We start from the raw sequence: 23,282 nt of genomic DNA on the forward strand, positions 1-23,282 counted from the left end.
AATGCTTCTGAAGCTATAAACCTATCTCGGTGGGTGGAATAATGGCTTTGGACTCTTGACTATCACGTGGAAACTCCTCCCCTACCTCCCCCAACAAAATGAATGGGAATTGTGCAAGTATTGGTTTGGCTGAAAGGCAATGAATACATTTAGTTACAGTGGCAGCTTGCCCTGACCAGGATGGGCTAGGCTAGCTTGATCCTTTGGAAGCTAATCTAGGTCAGCTGTGGTTACTGTTTGGATGGCAGACAAATCAAGGGGTTATTATAGTGCAAAGGCAGAATGTCTCTAGCCTTGAAAATCCTATGCAGGTCATCATAAATATGCTGTAATTTGATGGCATGTTCTGTCCATTTGCAGTGGGTATTTGCACAGAACAGTGTTCCCAAAGGAACATGAGTCTTTTTGTGAGTCTTTTTTTTTTTAAAAAAAAGGTAAATGTTATAGTGAAAGAGATTAAAAAACAATTCATTGTTAGAACAATCTGTTGATGGTTTGAATAATTCTGAGTACAGGATGTGTGATGACTAAAAGTTGATGAAAAACAATCAATCTTCAGCAGCAAATTGCCAGGAATTGTGTAAATGTTAGGTCCCATTGGCAGCAGAAGAGAGTCACCTTTTAAAGTCTTTTCTTCCCCACAATCTCCTGCCTACTCACGTAACTTTCTTAATAAAAACTGCTATGTGTGTATGTTAAGCGCTTACAACTCATAGTGATCCTACGAATCAATGTCTTCCAAAACGTCCTATCATTTACAGCCTTGCTAAGGTCAAGCAAATTGCTATTCACCCAGTAAAACCCACTTTCCCAGATTTGGTACCAACTGTAAGCAGGAAGATAGCACCAAACCTGGAAAAGTGGGTTTTGTTAGGTGTGCTTTTTTTGTCCTCAAGTTGCAGCTGGCCTATGACTACCCCTTAGGGTTTTCAAGGCAAGACACATTCAGAAAGAGTTTATCATTGCCTGCCTCCTACATGGCATCCTGGCATTCCTTGGTGGCCTCCTGCCCAAATACTGACCAGGGCCAATCCTCCTTAGCTTCCAAGATCTGATGAGATTAGTCTTTCCTGGGTTATCCAGGTCAGGGCTAGGTATAATGCAAGCATGTATATGGATTATTAAGTTCACAACACAGAACTGATGTTTCAGAGAGGATAGCTATTGGGTACTTTTGTTTGTGTACATTTTTTAATTGTGTATGTACTTTTTATTTTTACTAGGCAGTATAATAGTGAAAGCCTAAGAGGTTTGTGGCACAGAGTGGTATGCTGCAGTTCTGCAGTCCATGTGCTGCTCACCAAGTTCTGCTTCAATCCTGAAGGAAGTCAGTTGCAGGTAGCTGACTCAAGGGTGACTCAGCCTTCCATCCTTCCTGAGGTTGGCAAAATGAGTACCCAGCTTGCTGGGGGCAAAGTGTAGATGACTGCAGAAGGCAATGGCAAATTACCCCATAAACAAAGTCTGCCTAAATCATTGTGATGCAATTTCACCCCATGGACCAGTCATTACCTAGTGCTTGCACATTTACTTTTATCTATAATACTGAAGATAGCTAGCATGGGGTAGTGGTTAAGGTTAGGACTTGGGAAACCCATCTTCAAATCTTCACTCAACATGGAAGCTTGTTGGATGACTCTGGACCAGTCACACACTCTCAACCCTTACTCTTGCTAGTATTTGGATGGGGGCTCTCCAAAGAATATCAGGGTCATGACATGGAGGCAGGCAATGACAAACCATCTGCCAACATCTTTTGCCTGAAGACCTTATGGCAGTGGTGGCGAACCTTTGGCACTCCAGATGTTGTGGACTACAATTCCCATCAGCCCTTGCCAGCATGACCAATTGGCCATGCTGGCAGGGGCTGATGGGAATTGTAGTCCATAACATCTGGAGTGCCAAAGGTTCGCCACCACGGCCTTATGGAGTCACCATAAGTCAACTGTAACTTGATGGCGAAAAAGCTTACTGTTAAGTAATATAATTATATTATATATATGTAGTGGTGTAGGAGGTTAAGAGTTTGTGTATCTAATCTGGAGGAACCGGGTTTGATTCTCCGCTCTGCCACCTGAGCTGTGAAGGCTTATCTGGGAAATTCAGATTAGCCTGTACACTCCCACACACGCCAGCTGAGCGACCTTGGGCTAGTCACAGCTTCTCGGAGCTCTCTCAGCCCTACCTACCTCACAGGGTGTTTGTTGTGAGCGGGGAAGGGCATTGTAAGCCCCTTTGAGTCTCCTACAGGAGAGAAAGGGGGATATAAATCCAAACTCCTCCTCCTCCTCTTCTTCTTCTTCTTCTTCTTCTTCTTCTTCTTCTTCTTCTTATTATTATTATTATTATTATTATTATTATTATTATTATTATTATTATTATAATATACTATTATTATATATTATTATTATTATTATTATATATATAATTACTTCTCTAATTAAATGAGAATTACATTTGCAAATTTTGTTGATCTGAAAATTAGCAACAATGAATTTCATGTAGCAAGATTGTACCAATTGTCCCATCCTTTGTAAAGTTGGTAAAAGGTGGGTCAGTTCAAACCTGTGTCACAAAATCAACATTCCTTATCATTTTTTTACAACATTCTTTTAAGCAAATCTGATGCCATAATGATCCTTAACACTTCAGAATGTGAAAGTATGGGAAAGCTCACGTACTCATTACTGGATGAGGCACGCTAATCTTCAGAGACGGGATTTAGAGAGAAGGCATTGTCATTTTCAGAGTGGGGGGTTAATGATCAAACTCTAAGTTGCTGAAGGGTGAACAGACTGCATGTCTGCATTGAAACTTTTCTGGCTTTCAGAAATTGAATATATGCGAAATAGATGCAACAGATGCAAGTGTGCAAACCTAAAATACAAGTTTGACCCTTATATCAGAAAAGATTAATAATACCTTTTAGAATGCAGAGTGGGCTTGGTCTCAGGCTGTATAGCCTCTTATGGACCAGCACTTATTTGTTCCATCTTAAAGGGCACAAGACACAAATATAGACTGAAGTTCTGATGCAGGTTGCTCTTCAAAGAGGTGTGTGTTTGTAATTATCAGCTTCCAGAGCAAATATTGAGATCAGGCTCATGGCATTGTGATTGTACATGCACACTGGAAAGGACACAAGGAAGCCTTTCTGAGATAATTGCTTTCAAAGAGACCAAGCTGACCTTTGTTTTAGGCTCTAAACCATAGCTTTTCTGTTTGTGACTGTGCACCCATTTTTTTTAAAATGTGCAAAGTGGAGTTATGTCTATCTAACTAATATACAACAATCAGTGGAAATGTGAGAACTGTTATTCAGAATTAAAGCACTCTTTATGTTAATAGTCGATCAATAAATAATTCATAATGAGGAGAGTTTTGATATTAAGAAAATTTTATCCACAACCTATTAAATAATTGCACTTTGATAACAATTAGCCATTTTCTAAACGTTTGGTATAATAAAACGTGCCTCTAGACAATGTGAATTATGACCTTCATTATTATAGTACGCACATTATTTGCCACCTAGATGTTATTACCTATGTCATCAGACTCTCGATTGTACTTCCCTCTGTTCCAGACCATGTTCAGTCATATTTCTTAAACTTCAAGAACCCAGACACCTCAGCAACAAGCAAAGGGAGGTTTGTTTATCTATGCATATGAGAGAGAATACAGGTCGTTTCCACCCGGAAAAATTATACCTGTGTACCACTGTTTTTTAAAAACCTGGGTCTAGTTTATTCTGGAGTGTCCATTCACATGGCTGCCCATTTTTTGAAGGAATCCAGTAAAGACTGGGAGGAAATACTCCAGCTTGTTCCGCACGAGCCCGGGACTTCTGTATTTACTTTGGAAGCATAGCTGAGCATGCCCAGTGTACTACGTACTGATTGGCTGTTGTTTTAGAATGGCAGCTTGAATGAACATCAGGAGGGGAGGTCAGACTGCTGGGCAGGAAAAATAAAACGGTCCTGTTCCCGATTTGTGTTTGAATGGTAGCAGGCTATAGCAGGCTTAACCTGAGTTTTTTTTTTTAAAAAAAGAACCTCCTATTTGGCATTTTTTTGAATACCCTGGGATGAGAAAAATATCACCTGCTTTAGGACTGGGACTGTGTGGAATTCTTGGCTACACAGGGATATTTTTCTTGCTCAACCCAGGATATTTTGACCGTGTGGAAACAATCACAGTGTGCTATTTGGTTTATTGCCAAAGAGTTAACCTGCCTTTTAACCTAGTCTTCACTTTCCAGAAGCTTCCCTTCTTTAAAAAAGAAATAATAGATAACAAATAAGATTACATCAAAGAAAAAGAAAACTACCCCCATTATCTTAAGTATATATTACACGATATATCCCAATATAACATTTTCTACTTATTAAAGAGATTTTATAAGGTTTTAGAATCTTTATCATTTATTTACTTCTGAGCATTTTACTAGTCCTTTTATTATATCTTAAACATTATTGAGTTTCAGTCTTCAAGTTATTTTGTTTTTACATGGACAGATCAGATTGGTATAAAAAAATAAGGACTCAGTTTCTCCTCAGATTTATCTTTTGGATGACTATTTACAAGATTAGTTAGTTTGGCCATGATAGCATATTATCTGATCTTGTCTTCCCAGCATTCTATTGTGAGGCCTTTATTGGATTTCCAGTTTGTTGAGTGCCAGCACGATTCATTCAGTTTCCTAGGAAGCTTTCTAGAAGCTTCCCTCTTGGTGAGTTCATGTGTGTCTTTCTCATGATGCATAAGAAGAAATTAGATGCTCAAACAAGAACAATATCATTTTCTCTGACCTGAAGAAGCCTCAAGACCAGGAATCTCTACTGAATTTTTCCCAAAGAGGCCTTCTTATCAACTGAAAAGGGATGATCATTAAAAAGATAATTTAACTTCCTTATGTATATCAATGCCCTTGTAAACATGCAGAATTTGAAGGGATAGCCATATATGAACTGCCCTTTCTTTTCCCAAAATCATATATTTGTTATTTATGTAACATTCTCCAAAGAAAATAGGCTGTGTTCAGACACATGGTTTGCCATTACAGGAACAAGCGCTAGAAATCATCCAGCTTTGAGTCTTTTATTTTTTTGCTGTCATCCCCAGAAAATTTCACAGTGACATGCACATAAGAGATGCTGGCAAATTTCACATGCTATGTGCTTTTGTGGAAAAAAACCAAATAAACCTGTCTTGGTTTTTCAGTGGAAAGCAGTAAAAGTTTAATTCTGTGTTTATTACAAGAATTTGCTCAATTTTCTTAATATAACTGTATATAATTTCATTATGTGAACATTTAAAATTGCAATCAACAGTGATCATATGCACAGTTTGTTGGACTTAGAGAATCTTGGTTCCTTGCTAGATTCTAGATGCAGTAATTTCTTGGTCCAGTAATTTAGCAAAGTGTACAAAGCTACTGTGAACAGGAAGCCCCATCTAAAATAACTCAGAGCCTTTTGTCTATTCAAACTAATATACTACGTTTATTGTAGGAACTCCATTTGTGGATAAGATAGAGTAAATATAGTTTCCTAATCTAGTCTGTCTAACAGGGATTGAGGAAGATATCCCACCCTCATGGTTGTAAGAGGGAGAAGTGTGCATGTAAGTGAAGGTGAGTGAAGATTTTCATTGTACACATCAAAGGGACAGTATCAGAGCAGTAGAGAAAGGATGTCTAGTGCCTTGACCCTTTTATCTCTCTGAAGTCTGAAGTTAAGAGCCAGTGTAAAGTCCTTCACTTCCAACATAGTTAACATAGATATCACTTGCCATGAAACTGTCCACATCATGCAATGGTTAAGCCTGTTTTATTATGACTGTCAATTAGGTGATACTTTCCCAAAAACTGGTTGGATGGTCAATCCTTCTCTCCAGATAACCCTTGGAACTGTGCAGTTCTGAATGTGTCTTGAAGGATACTGTACAAGATAAACTAGTTTACAACCAGTGTAATTTTGCAGTGTAGCTATACCCTAAAATGGTATGATCCTGATCAAACTGTGAATACATGAAGCCAATAAGGCTGCTCATATAGAATCCTGTTCAAAAAACAGCAGGGGCACAGATCAGTGTATTTGATGGAAAGAAGGCATTAAATCCACTCTCCTATTTTATTTTTCACATCTCTGATTAGCACATCATTGGCATTGCTTCTTTTTGTTACAACAGCTGAAGACTCCATTGCCACGCCACCCTCAGTTGGACTGGGAAGAGCAGTTATAGTCACACCTATTTGCCTACAAGGTTCCCCATCCAGCCTGGATGTAATAGCTTGCTTCCATGCATATAGAGTCCCTAGCTGGCTTGGGGAGTACAGGTGAAGCAGTATAGAGTTCTATATGGGAAGAAATTGCATTGTCAATGTGGGAAAGAAATTAGCAAAAAGACCCTTACCTTCTTTTTTTTTAATAATCCCCATAAAAACATTACAGCCCATAACAAATTGTTTGGCCTTTTTGAACATAAAGTTAATGTATCTTAGGAGGGAACTGGGCACCTTTTCCTTAATGAATAGAATCCTTATTATCAAGAGGTCAATTTAACTCTGAGTTGATGAGTAACATAAAAGACTTTACAAGAACAGAAGCTGACATCATTCTTTAAAGAACAAAAATCAATACAACTGAGAACCACTGTGGTCTAGTGGTTAGAGTGTCAGACTGGGGACATTTATACGTTCAATACTTACCCCCAGGCTGTTTGCTCCACAGTAGGGTTTCTTGCATTTCTTCAATAACATGTGAGGAAGTGCCCCACTGATTCCCACCAAGCCAAAGAGCCATTTGTGGGAGCGCGCGCGCAGGCGCACACACACACACACACACACACACACTCTTTCAGATTGTTTCTGCAACCTCCATTTGGGAAGGCTATCTGTTGTCTTATCTCGGCTTGGGGAGGATTTCAATGCTCAATCACTCCTGTAATGGAGCCTAAATGTTTTTTTAAGTCACACTGATGCCCCTGAACTGCCAGCTGAAGAGTGGGTGGAACTGCTCCTGTGTGGGTGGGGAAAGGTGGGAGGAGTAGAAAACCTAAAGGAAGCCAAACACACACTGGTCTCCTTCACTTCCCCGGTGAATCAAGATAAAAAGTTGCACTTTTGCATATTCCAGAAACCTCATGGAGAGTCAAAACTGAGAGTGCAGTGAGCTCCGAAGAGCTGGAAACCTGTCTGTAACCAAGAATCTGACTTGAAGGAAACGTATGCTCACTGTGGAGCAGACCACGAGTGTATAAATGGCCTGGGAAACCCAGGCTTCAATCGCCACTCTGCCATGGAAGCCTGCTGACCATGGGCAGACACATTCTCTTAGCCTAACCTACTTCATAGAGTTGTTGAGAAGATAAAATGGAGGAGAGGAGAACAATGTAAACTGTTTTGGGTTTCCGTTGGGAAGAAAGATGCAGTACAATTGATGTGTATAAACAGTTGCTTATTAAGTATCCCAGAGCTAGAAAATCTTGAATCAATTCAGAAAGAATTTCTGTAGCTTTCAACCAGGCTGTGTTTCTTGCCACTGATTAAATCCTGTCAATTTGCACTATAAAACTTGTGATTTATAATAAATAAAAGAGAACATTTGGGAGACTCACTGACTCTACATAGGGCGAATTCCCACTTGAAAATTGCAAGCGGATCCAAACCTGTTCCTTGTGAATCCATGTCCTCCTCATCGCAGTTTCTCCCTCCCCACCACAGCGAGCACACAGCAGACACTCCCGGGTGCAGGCATCGTTGCAATCCCCACAGCCATGTGATCAGGCTTCATTGCCCCAATCTGATTGGTCGGTGTTCAGTTGGGCGGGACCTGTTAGCCACTTCAGAAACACTACCCATTTTTACCCATTAAAAAAACCTGTGCTAACGCTGAAGTGCCAACCACTATGAATACTTGTCAATACTGTAAAGCAACTATTTTGCTGAGAGAGTTTACCGTTAAATCGGTGAACAGGCGATCCTTCCGCTTGTATTGCACATGCTCAGAAACGTGATCCATCAACTCGGAAGTAGACTGTGCAAGGGTCAAATCAATCTACAGTCACGTTCCTGGTTAGCGAGCCGGGAGCACTGATTGGCTGCGCGAAATGCACGTCACGCTCTGGGGCGGGGAACAACTCCAGGTTCCAAACCTTGTTCCTCCCCTCGGAACAGCCGTAAACTGTGGTAATGGGGCCCAACCCACTTGCATCCAGGTTCTGCCGGGACACACATTAATTAATTAATTAATTAATGGGTAAAACAAGCGTCAGAAATGGTTGCTGCCACAGAAGTCATGGGGAGGACGTCGATGAAACCGTGTTAGTAAGTGGCCCGAAACCGTGCTAAGGAGGCAGTGGGAATTCGCCCATAATGTATACTCAGTGATATTTCTTTTTCCTCCACAGCCCCAGTTCTAAGCACTCCTCTTAGTTCTAAGCACACTTCTCTTTGTATTCATGCTTAAAATGGTATTTTTGTATTTGAGGTGGTAGTGTCTATACACAAAGTGAAGATACTATCTATAGCTGTCGGAGCAACTTCCTCAACATCACTCTTTCACCTGATATCAATGCTACTTTCTACAATGCTACTTTCTACAAATGCTACTTTCTACAGAGGATAAAACCAATACCTGCAGAACTTGCTTCAAACAAATAAAATGGAAGAATGATGCTTCTTTAGCATGTCCTGAGTGCAAGCCCCTTTATGATACCATTTATTTTCCACTTCCTCCTGATCTCAGTTGAGCTCTTTAATTAAGACCACAGAATTGCCTTGCAAGAGTGTAGTGCGAGAGCCCCCTACTGGGAAAATCTGGTGAAACAGCTGGTCCCGCCATAGTTTCCAGTTAGCTTGTTTCTGCTCTGAAAGCAAAATTTGTGCCTCTGTTCTAAATACATGGGAATTTTTCTATACGTAGCATTGCTACATCAACAACTCTATTTTACTGTATAAAAGTAATGCAATCATTGTATTTACTCAAACGCAAGACTATTTTCAGCTATGCTATTTGCAAACATGTTTGAGTTATGTCCAGTAAAAAAAATGGGTTTTTTGTATAACATTTTTAGGGGAGTTGTCTTACATTAAGGGTCATTTTCCTTTTGAGAAAACACAGTAGCATGTGGTAACTTCACTTTCTTTTCCATAATTCTTGATCAATTTTGTTTTCCTACTGTACTTTCTAGGAGTTCACAACCTTGCAAATCTGCTTCATGAGCCTCTTTAATGATAAATCTCTAGGATGCTTATTTTACAGGTGAAATTGTGACATGCTAAATGAGAGATGTTGCAACAGAGATTTTGTCTCAGCACAATTGTACGTGTGTGAAAGCAACATTTTCTGAGCTGGCTGCTTCTGCAGGAAAAAGGAGGATCCAAACCCCTTAAAAACTATCAACAAATTAATGTAAGATGTGCTTTTAGTGGAGAATGCCTGGAACTAGCAAATGTCCATGCACAGTAAGAAATAGAAAGCAATGCTGTATCAGATAGGAGCTATGTTCATTGCAGTGCAGAAATGTTTGAAATGTTATTTTCATGTATGGCAGCCCAGTTATGTAAATAATAGGAAGTGAAAGCCCATTGGTAGCATCATGTTTGTGGACCCATCTTGTTTATTTCATGGCAGCGAGATAGTTAGCCAGTCCAGTATGGCTCTAAGTGGTCCTCAAGAAAGTCCACTTGGACTCAACCCTTTATATTTACCTGAAAAGCATCCTATGGCAGGACTAACATGTGGCTTAATTCTTTCAAACCAATCATCAACATTTTGCAAGATATTTTCCAGTGTCCTTTCAATACCCACTTATGTTAGCTCCTGGACCTCATAAATATGAAATCATTAAATGTAGTGCCCTCCTAATCTTGGCATTTGGATTTGCGTCAGAATATACTTTTAGCGAGGATAAAATGTACATTTAAGGTGATAAAGGACTTTATTGGCATAACAAAATAATCCTCAATAAACCTGGATATTTTCATTTCTCTCCTGAATATGCAGAGATCCTGGTGTGATTATTTAAATTTGGGGAAGATGATATATTACACTCCGACGTGTACATTAAAATGCAATACCTGTGGCTCCAAGAGATCCTTTAAGCTCTTTCCAGCCACCAGCGTGAATGCTGAAATACTTGATAAATCCACATTAAAATGACAAGCCAAAGAGATTTTACATTAATGTGGGACTCTTTTCATATCAAAGATTTCAAATACTTTCTTCAGAAAATAAACGCTGCTTGATGCATATTAGTAAACAAAACATTTAACACAGTTGACGCTTTTGACTTTACTGCCATACCATTTTTCTTACACCAAACAGTGGGATCATGCTGAAGCCTCCTTTGTTAATCTGCATATTTTCTGAGTGCAGCTTCCTCTTGGCTTCTACCAAATGTCTTGTTTCTTGTGTCAAATGAGGTAATAGCCCAAGTGTTGTCTAAATTCAGGGGGTTACCTTTAATCATCTCACTTCTGCCTCTGCCTCCTGAATAGATAAATCTAAACTGCACAATCTCTAAACTGCTTAGCTTGAGGGCAAATCTTACAGGCATTCTCAGATGACTGTCGAGAATCTTTTGCACCTGTCTAGCACCATCTACTGTAACTGTCTTATACTGTCTGCAGTTTTTTGTGGCAGTACAATCATGGCTCCTTCAAGAACCCACAAAGTGGTATGGTTGCATCAGAAAAAGTGTGAACTTTGCATCCAGAGACTTCACAGAAAAATACAAGGAATGCAAATGGCAAGTATCTTATCTCCAGAAGATTATTTTTCTGTTAATTTAGGTCACTGCCAATTTGCGTCACGTGTCCCATGCATTTGCATTGTCCGCCCTATCAACATCGGGAAGCTGCATAGGTTGTGCATGATTGTACTGAACATAGCATTTTGTGAAATAGGTTCATTTCCCTGTTCAATTGCAGATCACAGTTAGATCGAGGTGGGTCTGTACTGATGGTTTTACTCAATACAGCAAAAGCTCTAGCCTGGCTTCCCTGCATTCCCCACTCCCAGCAGCCGATGTTTCCTATTAAATCATGGCACAGCTGCTAAATGAAAACATCCTCCCTAGATGTTTTTTTAATCTTATTGGCATCAATAGTGTGGCAGTATTTACAGAAGACTTTAATTGTATACTGCGATTTAAAATTATATACTGTATATGTTGGAATCCGCCCTGAGCCCAGTTGTTGGGGGTGGGTGGGGTATAAATAAAAGTTCTATTCTAGTCTCTGAAAGGTGTTATTGTCTGAAATTGCCCCACATGAAAACTTGTTGAAGTAGTTGTAGACTTCCATATGGAGAATTATACCACCTGTCTGCAAGAATGGTGGATATATTCCCATTTACTGGTAGCTCTCCCATAATGAAACAAGGCTCCCTGTGCTTTCAAGATATACTCTATCATGGAGAACTGTGTGCTATTCCTCACTATTCCACATGAACCCTGCTAGGTGGCTTTGGTCCAGTTACAGTTTTCTCAGACCATGCAGAAGCAGACAATGGCAATCCACCTCCAAACATCTCTTACCTGGAAAACCCTTCAGGATTGCCATAAATCAGCTGTGAGTTGACAGGGCACACATGTCATTGTTACTTCCATCTGATATTCTGCATGATTGCACAACACTGCAGATTCTCTATATGAACCTTTAAACAGTATCCATGAGAGTGTTGATTGTCTGATGTATGTATTTCTCACATGGAAGCACTGGGAGGAAGTGACATCACCAAAATAAAACTAGAATAAAAGTATTTATCAAAACTGCAATGACTCATAAATGATGTAGTTGCATATATGGAGCCAGTGTGATGTAGTGGTTAAGAGCAGGTGGATTCTAATCTGGAGAAGTAGGTTTCATTCCCCACTCCTCCACCTGAGTGGCAGAAGCTTATCTGGTGAACCAGAGGTGTTTCCGCACTCCTACATTCCTGCTGGGTGACCTTGGGCTAGTCACAGTTCTTCAGAACTCAGCCCCACCCTACCTCACAAAGTGTCTGTGGTGGGGAGAGGAAGAGAAAGGAGCTTGTAAGTCACCTTGAGTCTCCTTACAGGAGAGCAAGGTGGGATATAAATCCAAATTCTTCTTCTCTTCTTCTTCTAAAAGAATCAAACAGGGCAATCAGCAGCAGGTGTGTCTACACATTTTTGGCACCCTCTTGCCATTGCAAAGTCAATATTAACATTGTAAAACATGAAGCAGGTTAAACCTACACTTCAGGTATGGTCTATTGTTTTAGTTGGTTAATGAATAATCCATTTATAGCAGGTTACTCCATTCATGCAATCATGAAGACAACAACAAAGCAGAACTAAAGGTGTCATGAGGTCAGAACTTTGTGGAGCCTCATGAAAAGGCAAGAATCCTTGTGAAAGGATAAACTCACAGAGGAGTGTTCTATCAACATGACTGGTAGAAACTCCATGATCAGAGCCAACATACTTCTTGATTACTGGTACCAACAAGAGCAGGTTGTTTCCTTCCTGTCCTGTTGCACGCTTGCCAGAGGCATATGTCTGGCCACTGCTGGAAGCAGAAATTGTTGGAAACCTTTGGTCAAATCAAGCAAGGCTCTTCTTCTGATTTCAAGCCTTCCTTTGCAATCTGTCCATTCAGCTAAACTGAAACATTTTGGGTAAAGACAGCGTAGCACAGACAAGGGGGAGTCTGATTTTAAAATTATGGATTTATCCAGCTCCATATCTGCTGCCTCGTACTTTCTTCTTACTGGGTAGATTTGGTATTACTGGAAGGCTGCAAGAGGAATTTGCAATTATCACAAAAGGACAAGGTGCTTATTTCAACCCATTTTCTTAATAAATGCACAGAGACTGAGCCAAAGAATGCAGAGGAGAAAATGAAGCTTTACTCTTCTCTCCACTCCTTCCATCTCTAGTGCCAAGGATATGGATTTTTCTTTGACAGTTGTGCCTACAGTAGCTCTAGAAAGCAAACAAATAGCCACTGTACCCTTTTTCTGCACTGATAAGCCACACAAAGATAGACGGAACTACAAGAAAGTCATAGTTTCTTCATGCAGTGTTTGCAGTCCGACAGCCAAAAACATTCCCTTTTGAATGCCTAGTTACAAATGTGCTATTAACGGATGTACTAGTGATTTCTGTTGTTGGAGATGAGGATGACATCATAATTTTCAGGTGTTTCTCAGAATCAGCTACCCTTTGAAGCAGGTATATACCTAAAGAGTATCACATCCCTCAATGGCAGATCAGCGCTGCTCAGACTACTCAGCCAGTCTTACATAATAGGCTCACCTGTCTTTGCCCAGATTTGTACAAGTTGGAAGATAGTCTTTTCCTCCCAAAGCCACACTCAGATCCATTTTTCATTATTGTTTTATAAGTAAGCCTTTTGAAACACTACTTGCCCATTCTGGCATGGTAATTAGTTTCATAGCATTCAGGGTATTATTAGATCTTGTGATGCTATCTGTGATGGTTGCATTGATTCATCTGTAAACAGCTATGATTCTGAAAGGCAACCAAGGAGATGCTTGAATGATGGCGCCAACAATGCTTCTGGGGGTTCCAAAAAAAGCAAATGTATGTACCTGCTGCATCCAAATGTATGCATGTGTTTGTCTGCAATGGTTTATAGCTGTCAGTGAATTTATCCTGAAGTCCCAGCATTCAGCAAGAGACGTCTGGAGGAGATTGAAGGCACTCTCTCCAGGATTACCTTGCATTTGCTCGTTTTAAAATTATTACAACAGCATTTTTCATTTGTATGCATGGAGAGAAGCTGGATTTGCTGTATATTTGTATTTCAAAGCTGATTTCTTTGTCCTGTATCACTGGCAGTTTACTCTCTCCCCCCACCACAACCACAACCACCCTTTCCAATATGGAGATGCTGGGAAAACTGAAATAAACCTGTAACAAAAATAATTTTGTTCTGGTGAGAGTAAATGACACAGGGAAACAGTTTGATGGCAAATACAAGACACAGGCTGTATTATTTAAGGGACATTCTTTTTTGTTCACCAACATGACAATAGCTCCAGTTACATGGCAAATGTGATGAAGGCAAATCAAAGCATATCATATTGATGACAGAAAGGATCTGAGAGAAGCTGCCCCTGCCGTAAACCTTTCAAAGGGACATGAAAAAGATATGGAGGGTGAGACAAATATTAAAATATGCCTGTACCGTATGAAATTTTTATAAATATCTTGACTGTAAAAATAGCCACATTGAAATGACAACTACTTAGGGTCAAATGTTCAGCCTTCCACACATGGCTGTCTTTTGTTCTTTGAATGTATATGGAAGACATTGTTTCCTATTCTCTGCTCTCTTGGAGCATAAATCTCCCCATCCTACGAAATGTCTGAATGAACGTCAGGGCAACAGAGGTTAATTTTGCCGAGCAGAGACCCCACTGGTCACTTTCCATTCTGGGCACATATATATGCGCTCCACTTTTTAAGGACCAAGGGAGAAGTGACACCGAGTTCTCTTTCTTTTTAACATGAACAACAGCTCCCAGAGGTAGCAATCAGGAGCCAAAGAGCAACAGAAGGGGGGCTTGATTAGGCCTCGTCCGTGGTATGCCTGGCTAAAAGCTCCCTTTCCACGTTATTTTTTTCTCTCTAGGTGGAAAAGTATTAGTGATCCTGTATCTTTTACTCTGTGTCTGGGAAAGGAGTTAAAGGGTGATTTTTTACTGAATGACAAAAGGAGAGTGCAAGCCTCCCTCTGCTCTTTGGCTCCTGATCACATCTTCCCAAGGCAGTTTTTCATTAAGAGAAAACTTCAGGGAAAAGAGACACAGTTTCAAGTTTTGCCCTTAGCCACATGTATTAATTAGTTCATTGTTAGCTTAGTGCTTCCAAAAGATACTAGTTCTATCTCCCTTCTCCATGTGGGCTTCTGATGTCTTCACTCTACAGTAAAGAATTGCTTTCCTGGATAAGGAAGTAGATTACTCTAACCAAAGATGTCACTGCTTTGGCTATCAACTTTATGCATATTGAAAATGAAAGCCAAACTAGATACTACAGTTGCAGACTGTTTTCTTAAAGCAATGTACTGGAGGTGATGGGCCGGTGGCAATGCTACACATTACCGCTGACCAATGTTTAAGCACCTGTTCCTCCTTTCAGCTTTGGAGTTATTATATTTTTATCCCACCATCCCTCCAATCTTCTCTTTTATTCTGTTTTGCAGACAACAATATTTTCAGGTAGGTTGAGTTGAGACACTGTGAGTATTAGAAACACAACCAGTGAAATCCAAGGCAAAGCAGGGGTTAAAAATCCATGTCTCCTGTGTCCTAATTTGATATCCTAACCAGAACACCCTACTACCATGTTTATATCTAGTCTTGATTAACCAATAGAAACTTTTTGACTGATGCCCCCAATGTATCAGCCTTTTCCACGTGCACGTCTTACCACAGATTTTCCTAGAGATCAAACCTTGTGTCTTCGAAACATTTTCTGTAAAATTATTCTGCACCATTCCCATTGACATTGCCCACCTGGTCTCTTCAGTTGCAATTATTCCACATGCCACTGCTGAAAACATATTATTCCTGATTGTGGTGACTTGTTATCCATGATGCAGAAGAACAGCCCTCCCTCCTTTTTTCTTTCATTCAGCCACTCTAGCGTTACTGCACAGTTACATGAAAATGGCATAAGTATATCAAATTTTCCCCTCCATGTTCCTGATAGCAACTGGAAAGGATGTTGAGATTCACCACACTGTGATCACCAAATGCTAGCTGATATCCTCTAGACTCTTGAGTGCCAATGACTGGAGCTTTCTACAAGAATTTCCAATTAAATCCTTGGTCCATATACAGTTAAGCTCTCAAGTTTCCTAAATTGTGATTAAGCCTGTGCTCAACCTTTTCCATTGAAATCATTCGGACAAAAGTGCTCAACTTGGAATAATTATACTAAAATTATAAACATGTACTAAATACTATCTATTACTGTGCCATGAATTGTTGAAAAGTTAATAGGAGGTTTGGCCTAGCTTTTGAGGGCCATTGTCCAGATTCATTTTCCTACTGAAAGTAGCCACAACTAACTGTTACTTGGTCAATAATAATTTACAGTTGAACATCATAGGCACAGCCTAAGCAATTCCCCCACTACCAAACAGTCCATTAGGTATGGAGAATGGCTTAACTCAATAAGTAGTCCACTGAACTACTGAAATACCTTCATACAGTTGAGTATATATATATAAAAAATTGGTTAGTATACTTGCACTGGTTGTTCCTTTTCTGTTTTCTGATGCATTGCTCTCTAACACTTGGGTGAGACTTCACAGTCTTTAACAATGAGAGCAGGTATGGGATGCAGGAGCTTGGGTGGTGGGGCTGGACTCCCAATGGTCTTAGGAAAGAAGGAAGGTCTGTGCCTTTCATTAGAAAAAGAATGAGAATGTTACTAAAAATATGACATTGTCAAAGCATGGTGACCTAGAGAGCAATGCTTTTCTCCCATCTAGTTTTAAATTTAAAAAAGTGAGCACTTGTGCTAGCAACTACAGAAGCCTATGGATCAGTACCTCCATGATGCTGAGCAGTATTAACCTAGGGCGATAAAATTGCTCAGAAAGGCCTAGCTGGAAAAAAACCAAGATAAGAACATTCATGGTAACTAAGGCCATGTGCTCCTCTCTCTAGCTCAGAGCCAACAAGATGAGTATATTAGTAACAAGTGCTGGGTCTAAATATCCTTCAGGACTGCAAGAGAATAGTGGAAACATCCTATCAGTGGCTTCCCTTTTAATTTTAGATCATGAATGTTTCAAATAGGTATGTCTAAAACTATGGTGCTTAAGTTAATTATGTTTTTGGGTTTTTTGGTTTTGTTTTGGCATTACAACAAGCCTCCAAAGACAGTTCACAAAATTATTCCATTTCAGTTTAGCATGAAACTGATTAGGTTCCTGTACTTGGGAAGAGAAGAGATGACCATATGCAAAGGATGGAGAGGATTAGAGAATAATGCCACAAATCTACGGACAGATGTGTGTGAAAGGAAGGGTAAGGGTTGTAGAGATGACCATTGAAAAGACATAGGCAAGTCCTACAGCATATGAGGAAAGAGGCTTTTTTAAATAAAAAAAACCCCAATCCTGGTAACTCTTACTCTACAGAATGTTTAGACTTTTTAGCCATGTGTTGAGGTTTAATGTAGCACAGCCAAACCTCTGCTCGGTCACTGTGATAAAGCGAAAGAGCCAGCTTGAAAGTGAAAAAACACTATGTATTGACATAAGGTGGTTTATTTTTAAGCAAATTTAACTTAAACTAGCTTAGTGGAATTCTTCATTGTTTGATCTTCAGGTGCATTTTTATGAGTTTGCAGAGTGAAGCTCTTATTTTCATGTTTAACCTGGGCAGCTAAAAGTGGAAGGATATTAAGCATTTATATACATGTCCATTCTGAGTTGAGAAAGACTATAATAACTCATCCAAAGCTACTGGTCCTACTCATAATATTAGAAATAAAAATTGATTAGCCATTCCCACTTGTTTCATGGTTCATGGATATTTTTTCACTGGGACCATAGGTTGGTTGATACAGAGTGAAATAAGATTATTTAAGTGGCAGAGCTACAGCAAAGTATATCTTATATTTTCTTATGATCTCAGACAGGAGAAACAGCTGATCTGGGAAAGCAGCATCAACATCCTAGACCTTGCTAATTTTGATTTGAAAGAAGAATTGATTATTTTTCTGTTGACTGGATGCCACTTGGTCAGGCTTTCTGTTATTGTCATTGGGCTAGGTTTAGAAGTTTTTCATGCTTGCTTTTGTAGAAGGATTTTTATTGAATTTTGGGAAATGCTTCTTTTGAATTCATTTAGGGGTTGGTGAAGAGCACTGGACTGCATTGCTACAAAACATCCAAAAGATATCTAATCAAATACTAAAACAAATGCCCCCATGCATTTATTAATTAATTAAAATATTTTACATTTGCATCATAACATGGATGCCAAATGACTAAGACCTATATGAAATAAAAAGTGAAGAAACAGGATTAATTATAGTTTGTAAAAATTATGTTCTACTTAAATGAGTGGGAGGGAAGGTGGCATGGTACAGCCTGATTTACTCAAATCTTGGAAGCTAAGCAGGATTGGCACTTTGAAGGGAGACCCCAAAGAAAGCTCTGCAGAGGAAGGAAATGATAAGCCACTTCTGCTTCTCACTTCCCTTAAAAGCCCCTTGCTGGGGTCCCTATAAGTTGCTGCAAATTGATGGCACTTCACAACTGAAATAAAATATCAAACCATGGAATGCCATGACTAAAACAAACAGATTGCAGGAAATGGGATGAAGGTTTTCCTCAAATGTAAAGGCCTCCTCAATGTTTGTCATAGTCAGGCTTCCCTAAAGAAGACCTGTTTCTGATCTCAGGAAATGTCAATTCTTAAGAGAAGTAAAGTGAATCAGGGCATTCTGCAACAAAACTAAAAAAGTAGGGTTGTTGCAGGAAGAAGAAGAAGAAGAAGAGTTTGGATTTATATCCCCCCTTTCTCTCCTGCAGGAGACTCAAAGGGGCTTACAATCTCCTTTCCCTTCTCCCCTCACAACAAACACCCTGTGAGGTGGGTGGGGCTGAGAGAGCTCGGAGAAGCTGTGACTAGCCCAAGGTCACCCAGCTGGCATGTGTGGGAGTGCACAGGCTAATCTGAAATCCCCAGATAAGCCTCCACAGCTCAAGCCGCAGAGCAGGGAGTCAAACCCGGTTCCTCCAGATTAGTATGCACTTGCTCTTAACCTCCTATGCTACTGCTGCTCCTAACATGCACTGTCAAACAGACAAATAAGTGGGTTAAAGATCAAATCAAGCCTGAACTCTCCTTCTAAACAAAGATTACTAAACTGAGAGTATCACACTTTGGTCACATTATGGTCGAATCCCCACTACCGTCTTAGCCAGGTTTCAGAACACAAACGACCTTAGCTTGTGTTCTGAAACCTGGCTAAGACTGTAGTGGGGATTCGACCGGGGAGGTTGTCCCTCAAACCTGGTTAGTTTGTGTTCTGAAACCTGGCTGCCCCACCAGACCCAGCTTGTTGCTTGGGGTGGCAGAAGGGCGGGTAGGTGAATGGGGAGGGTGGTGCCAGGTCTGGCTTGTTGTTTGGGGTAGTGGGAGGGTGGGTGAGGGAATGGAGAGCATGGTGCCAGGCCCAGCAGGGCAGCAGGCAGCTAGCAAGTCTCTAAAAGAGTCACACCCAGCTAGACAAAGACCTTCATCGTTTATAGATACAAAGAATACATATGTCACAATTCAAATCCCTCCTCTGGGAGACTTCTCCAGTGTAAAAAAAATTAACAATCACATCGTTTATTCATTTAAAAGGTTAAAAAATGACTATAACAGTATCTATATGTGATTCTATTAGACTACATCTATGCATACCTTTCATATATCTCACTATCATTTCAGTGTTCATTAAAATGTAGAATAATACAATTTCACTGTTCCTACAAGTTTTATATCTCCTTTGACATCTGACCTCTGAACCATGTACCACACTGTGCCACACATTCTTTAGTGATGAGCTTTTGCCAGCATCTAACTACTAAGCACTTGGCCTAGAAAGAAAACCTTCTCGAATCTTTGGTCACACTCGTTATATAGATCCGTTATATATTTAATATCAAATACCCTTTTAGGCCTATTTTTTAATACCACAGCTCCTAGTGCCTACCAAACTTCTAGCAACATATCTCCCCCACCACTCCAGTCCAAGCCATCCTGGCATGCAACTGAATCCATTAAAGTGCCTTGAATCCAGAGGCGTTCCTCCCATTAGGCAAAGTGGGCAGTTGCCCAGGGCGCCCCCTTGTGGTGGGCGCCAAAAATGCAGGTTTGTTTGTGGGATTTTTCCAGTGCTTTTTCCATTTTTGGCCTGCAAGGGGCGCAGTTTTAGGCTAGCAGCACCAAAATTTCAGGGATTTTTCAAGAGACTCTCCTGATGATATCACCCAGGTTTTGTGAGGTTTGGTTTAGGGAGTCCATATTTATGGGAGTGCCCCCATCCCCCATTGTTTCCAATGGGAGCTAATAGGAGATGAGGGCTACACCTTTGAGGGTCCATAACCCCCTGAACCAAACTTCGCAAAACTGGATGGTATCATCAGTAGGGTCTCACGAAGATACTCTGAAATTTTGATGCTGCTATCTTAATAATTGCACCCCTGACAGCAGGCACCCCCTAAATTTCCCCAGATTCTCCTTTTAAATCCACTCCCTTCCTGCCAATGCTTGTTTTCTTTCTTTCTTTTATTCTCTCCATGCCTAATAAAGGTTATTATCATTACTATTAAATCCACCCCCTTCAGCATGGAGAAGGGAGAATCTGAGGTCCCCAGTTTAAACATTGAAAGTGATGCTGTTTCAGGGTGGGGGAGAATCCACCCCAAAATAGCACCACTTTCAATGTTGTTTAAATTGGGGACCCCAGATTCTTCCTTTAAGGTGAATTTAAAAGGAGAATCTGGGCTCCCTAGTTTAAACACCATTGAAAATGATGCTGTTTGGGGGTGGATTCCAGCATCACTTGTTTAAACTAGGGAGCCCAGATTGTCCTTTTAAATCCATCTTAAAGGGAGAATCTGGGGTTCCCAGTTTAAATAACATTGAAAGTGATGCTGTTTCCCCCAATTGGGGGGACTGGATACAACACCATAAAATGTTTTCATAGCAGTAATAAAACATTTTGAAAGCATTTTGAAAATGTTTCCAAAAAAACATTTCTGCTGTGTGGCATGGCCCATTGCTGGGTTCAGATTTGTGAGTTGGGGGATGTTCTAGAATGTGATGGTGACTTTGAAACGACCTGGTGGAAAAAATCATTGTTTGGTCACGGTGGGGGAGGGTGGCTGCCCATAGGGGGGGCATCAAACTCAGGTTTTGCCCAGGGCTCCAGTTTGCCAAGGTACGCCACTGCTTGAATCACCATAGGTTTTCTGCTGACGTGGGCTGCATTGCACCCCTTGATTAGGAGAGCTTTGGCAAGCCTTTCACATGTGCAATAACTTGAAAAGGGATCAGACTTGCAAACATTATTTTAAATGAACAGACACTGGACACCTTCCCCTCACATTGAAATGAGTCTCAGTGCTTAAGTGGCATCGTGACTGTGTGCCTAGTTTGGCCTTTAGGCAGTTTTAAAATTTTTGAGAGGTGTCCAATCAATGGCACCATTTTGCCATCTAGTGTTGAAGATCAGTATTACGAGTTACCATTAAATGCTTAATTCAATTAATAGTCACATGGTATTGTGAAAGCTTCAATTCCCTACTCATAGCTAGTTTTAATTCTTGTCAATGAGGATTGTAATGGAAAGTGGAGAGTTTTTTGCATGGTGAGAATTACAGGAACTCAGTTTCCTTCCTTCCTTCCTTCCTTCCTTCCTTCCTTTCTTCCTTCCTTCCTTCCTTCCTTCCTTCCTTCCTTCCTTCCTTCCTTAAAAATTGTTTTCCTATGAGCCACATATTATGCACAGATGATGTTTAGTTCTTCTCTGTCACTAACACCAAGTAAGAAAGTGTTTTTGGGGTAAGGGTTATACAGCTATTGGAACACATAAGGGAAGTTTCCCAAGTTTCATTTTTATTATTCTCCATCTTCCATCTGAAGTGGCACAGTCCATTCTACTACCTCAAGGCTCTGCTACTCCCTGCAAGCAGAAAACCAGAATAGCAAGCAAAGAACCTTTCTCCCTGGTGTGCTACTTTACTGCTTGCAGGGAATTTTTACCTCAAGCAAATGTTTAAATATACAATTCCCTGCTTGCAATGACAAATGGTGCAATCTAAGACACCACTTAATTTTCCTCTATATGTTAAAAAGCATGGCAGCAATGACACTGCAGGATTGTCTCTCAGGCCTGGTGCATGGTAGGCAAATGAGGGGTGGCAAATAAGGTATTTGTTCATTTTTTAGATCACACATGAATAACACTGTCAAAAGATAACAACTACAACAGCTATACTACCAAAATTGTCAAAGCCCATTTGACTTTTCTATGGATCTACAGAACAATAGACAAACTTTGTCAGAATATCTAGGGATGCTATACTAAGGCAGTTCAAAGGTGGTGCCCAAACAAAACAGAATGAATGCATATTTGACAAGAAGGCAATTAGGATTTGGGACTCAAACGAAACTGCATGACAAATCATACAAATCAATGTTTGCATATGCTTGTTTATTTTGAACCTGCTGCTGCTACGCAAAAAATGTACAGTGCACTGAAGCCACATTCTGACCAAAGGAAATCCTGCTTGTTCTTTGTTTCTCACAAACACAGAGACATACAAACCACTGGCATGACTGCAATACTGCAACTGGTATTGTGTGTATGACTTTCAAGTTTAAATGTGCAGCTTTGAGGGATGGATACTTTTTAAATGAATAAATACAATCATATGCTGAGATGTTAAGCTTACCTAGACAAAATACACACAGAGACCTCTTCATGTTTCCTATTTGCTAAAGCAGGGTTGGAAACATTACATGATATTTAACTGGGATCCAGAAATACGACATTTTCCTCTTACTTCAGAAAAACAGAGATTTAAAATCTGGAACAAATGTTATTTCTACAAGATTGTTGAAAGCATAAAGGGGTATACTGTCCCCTATGTCTCCCCTTTTCAGTAAAGACATGTTAGGAGCTCTAGATAAAGAAGGAGAAAGGAGCCAGGGCTATGCCGAGGCCCTCCCTCTCTCCCCCTGGGCACACTGAGCTTTGTAGGGTGCTTGGTAGCTTGCTACCACCAACCAAGCTATTAAGAGGCTAATTTCACAGAGAGAGGCAGCTTGGAGAAGCCCCTAACCTAACAGGACTTGGGAGGGGTGGGCTGAAGGCTCCTTATAATTGCAGAAGCAATTGGATCTAGAAGCATGGTAAATCCACTCTTATTTCAGCAGAATGGATTTTAGATAGATAATCAGCAAAGTGTATTTAGCTAAGGGTGGAGGGGTAGGTCAAAAATACAATGCCAGAACAAAGGACTCTTCAGTTCATCTAAAGTGCTCTTACAACAAAAATTAAAAAGGGCTAAAAAAGGTTTTTTGGGTTTTTTGCAAAAGCATGCCACTGAGGTGAGAAGGAAGCAAAAAGAAATTAATGAAGACCTTGACAGGCCAATTCAATGTTCCCTGAAGAAAACTCCTGGCAATCCAGCACAACAAACCAATTCCACAAGCAATACTTTGGTGGATTCCGCATGGGCCAAAAACAGCAATGTGAAA

Source organism: Sphaerodactylus townsendi, linkage group LG04, assembly GCF_021028975.2.
Source record: "Sphaerodactylus townsendi isolate TG3544 linkage group LG04, MPM_Stown_v2.3, whole genome shotgun sequence".
In the NCBI taxonomy this organism is placed as follows: Eukaryota; Metazoa; Chordata; class Lepidosauria; order Squamata; family Sphaerodactylidae; genus Sphaerodactylus; species Sphaerodactylus townsendi.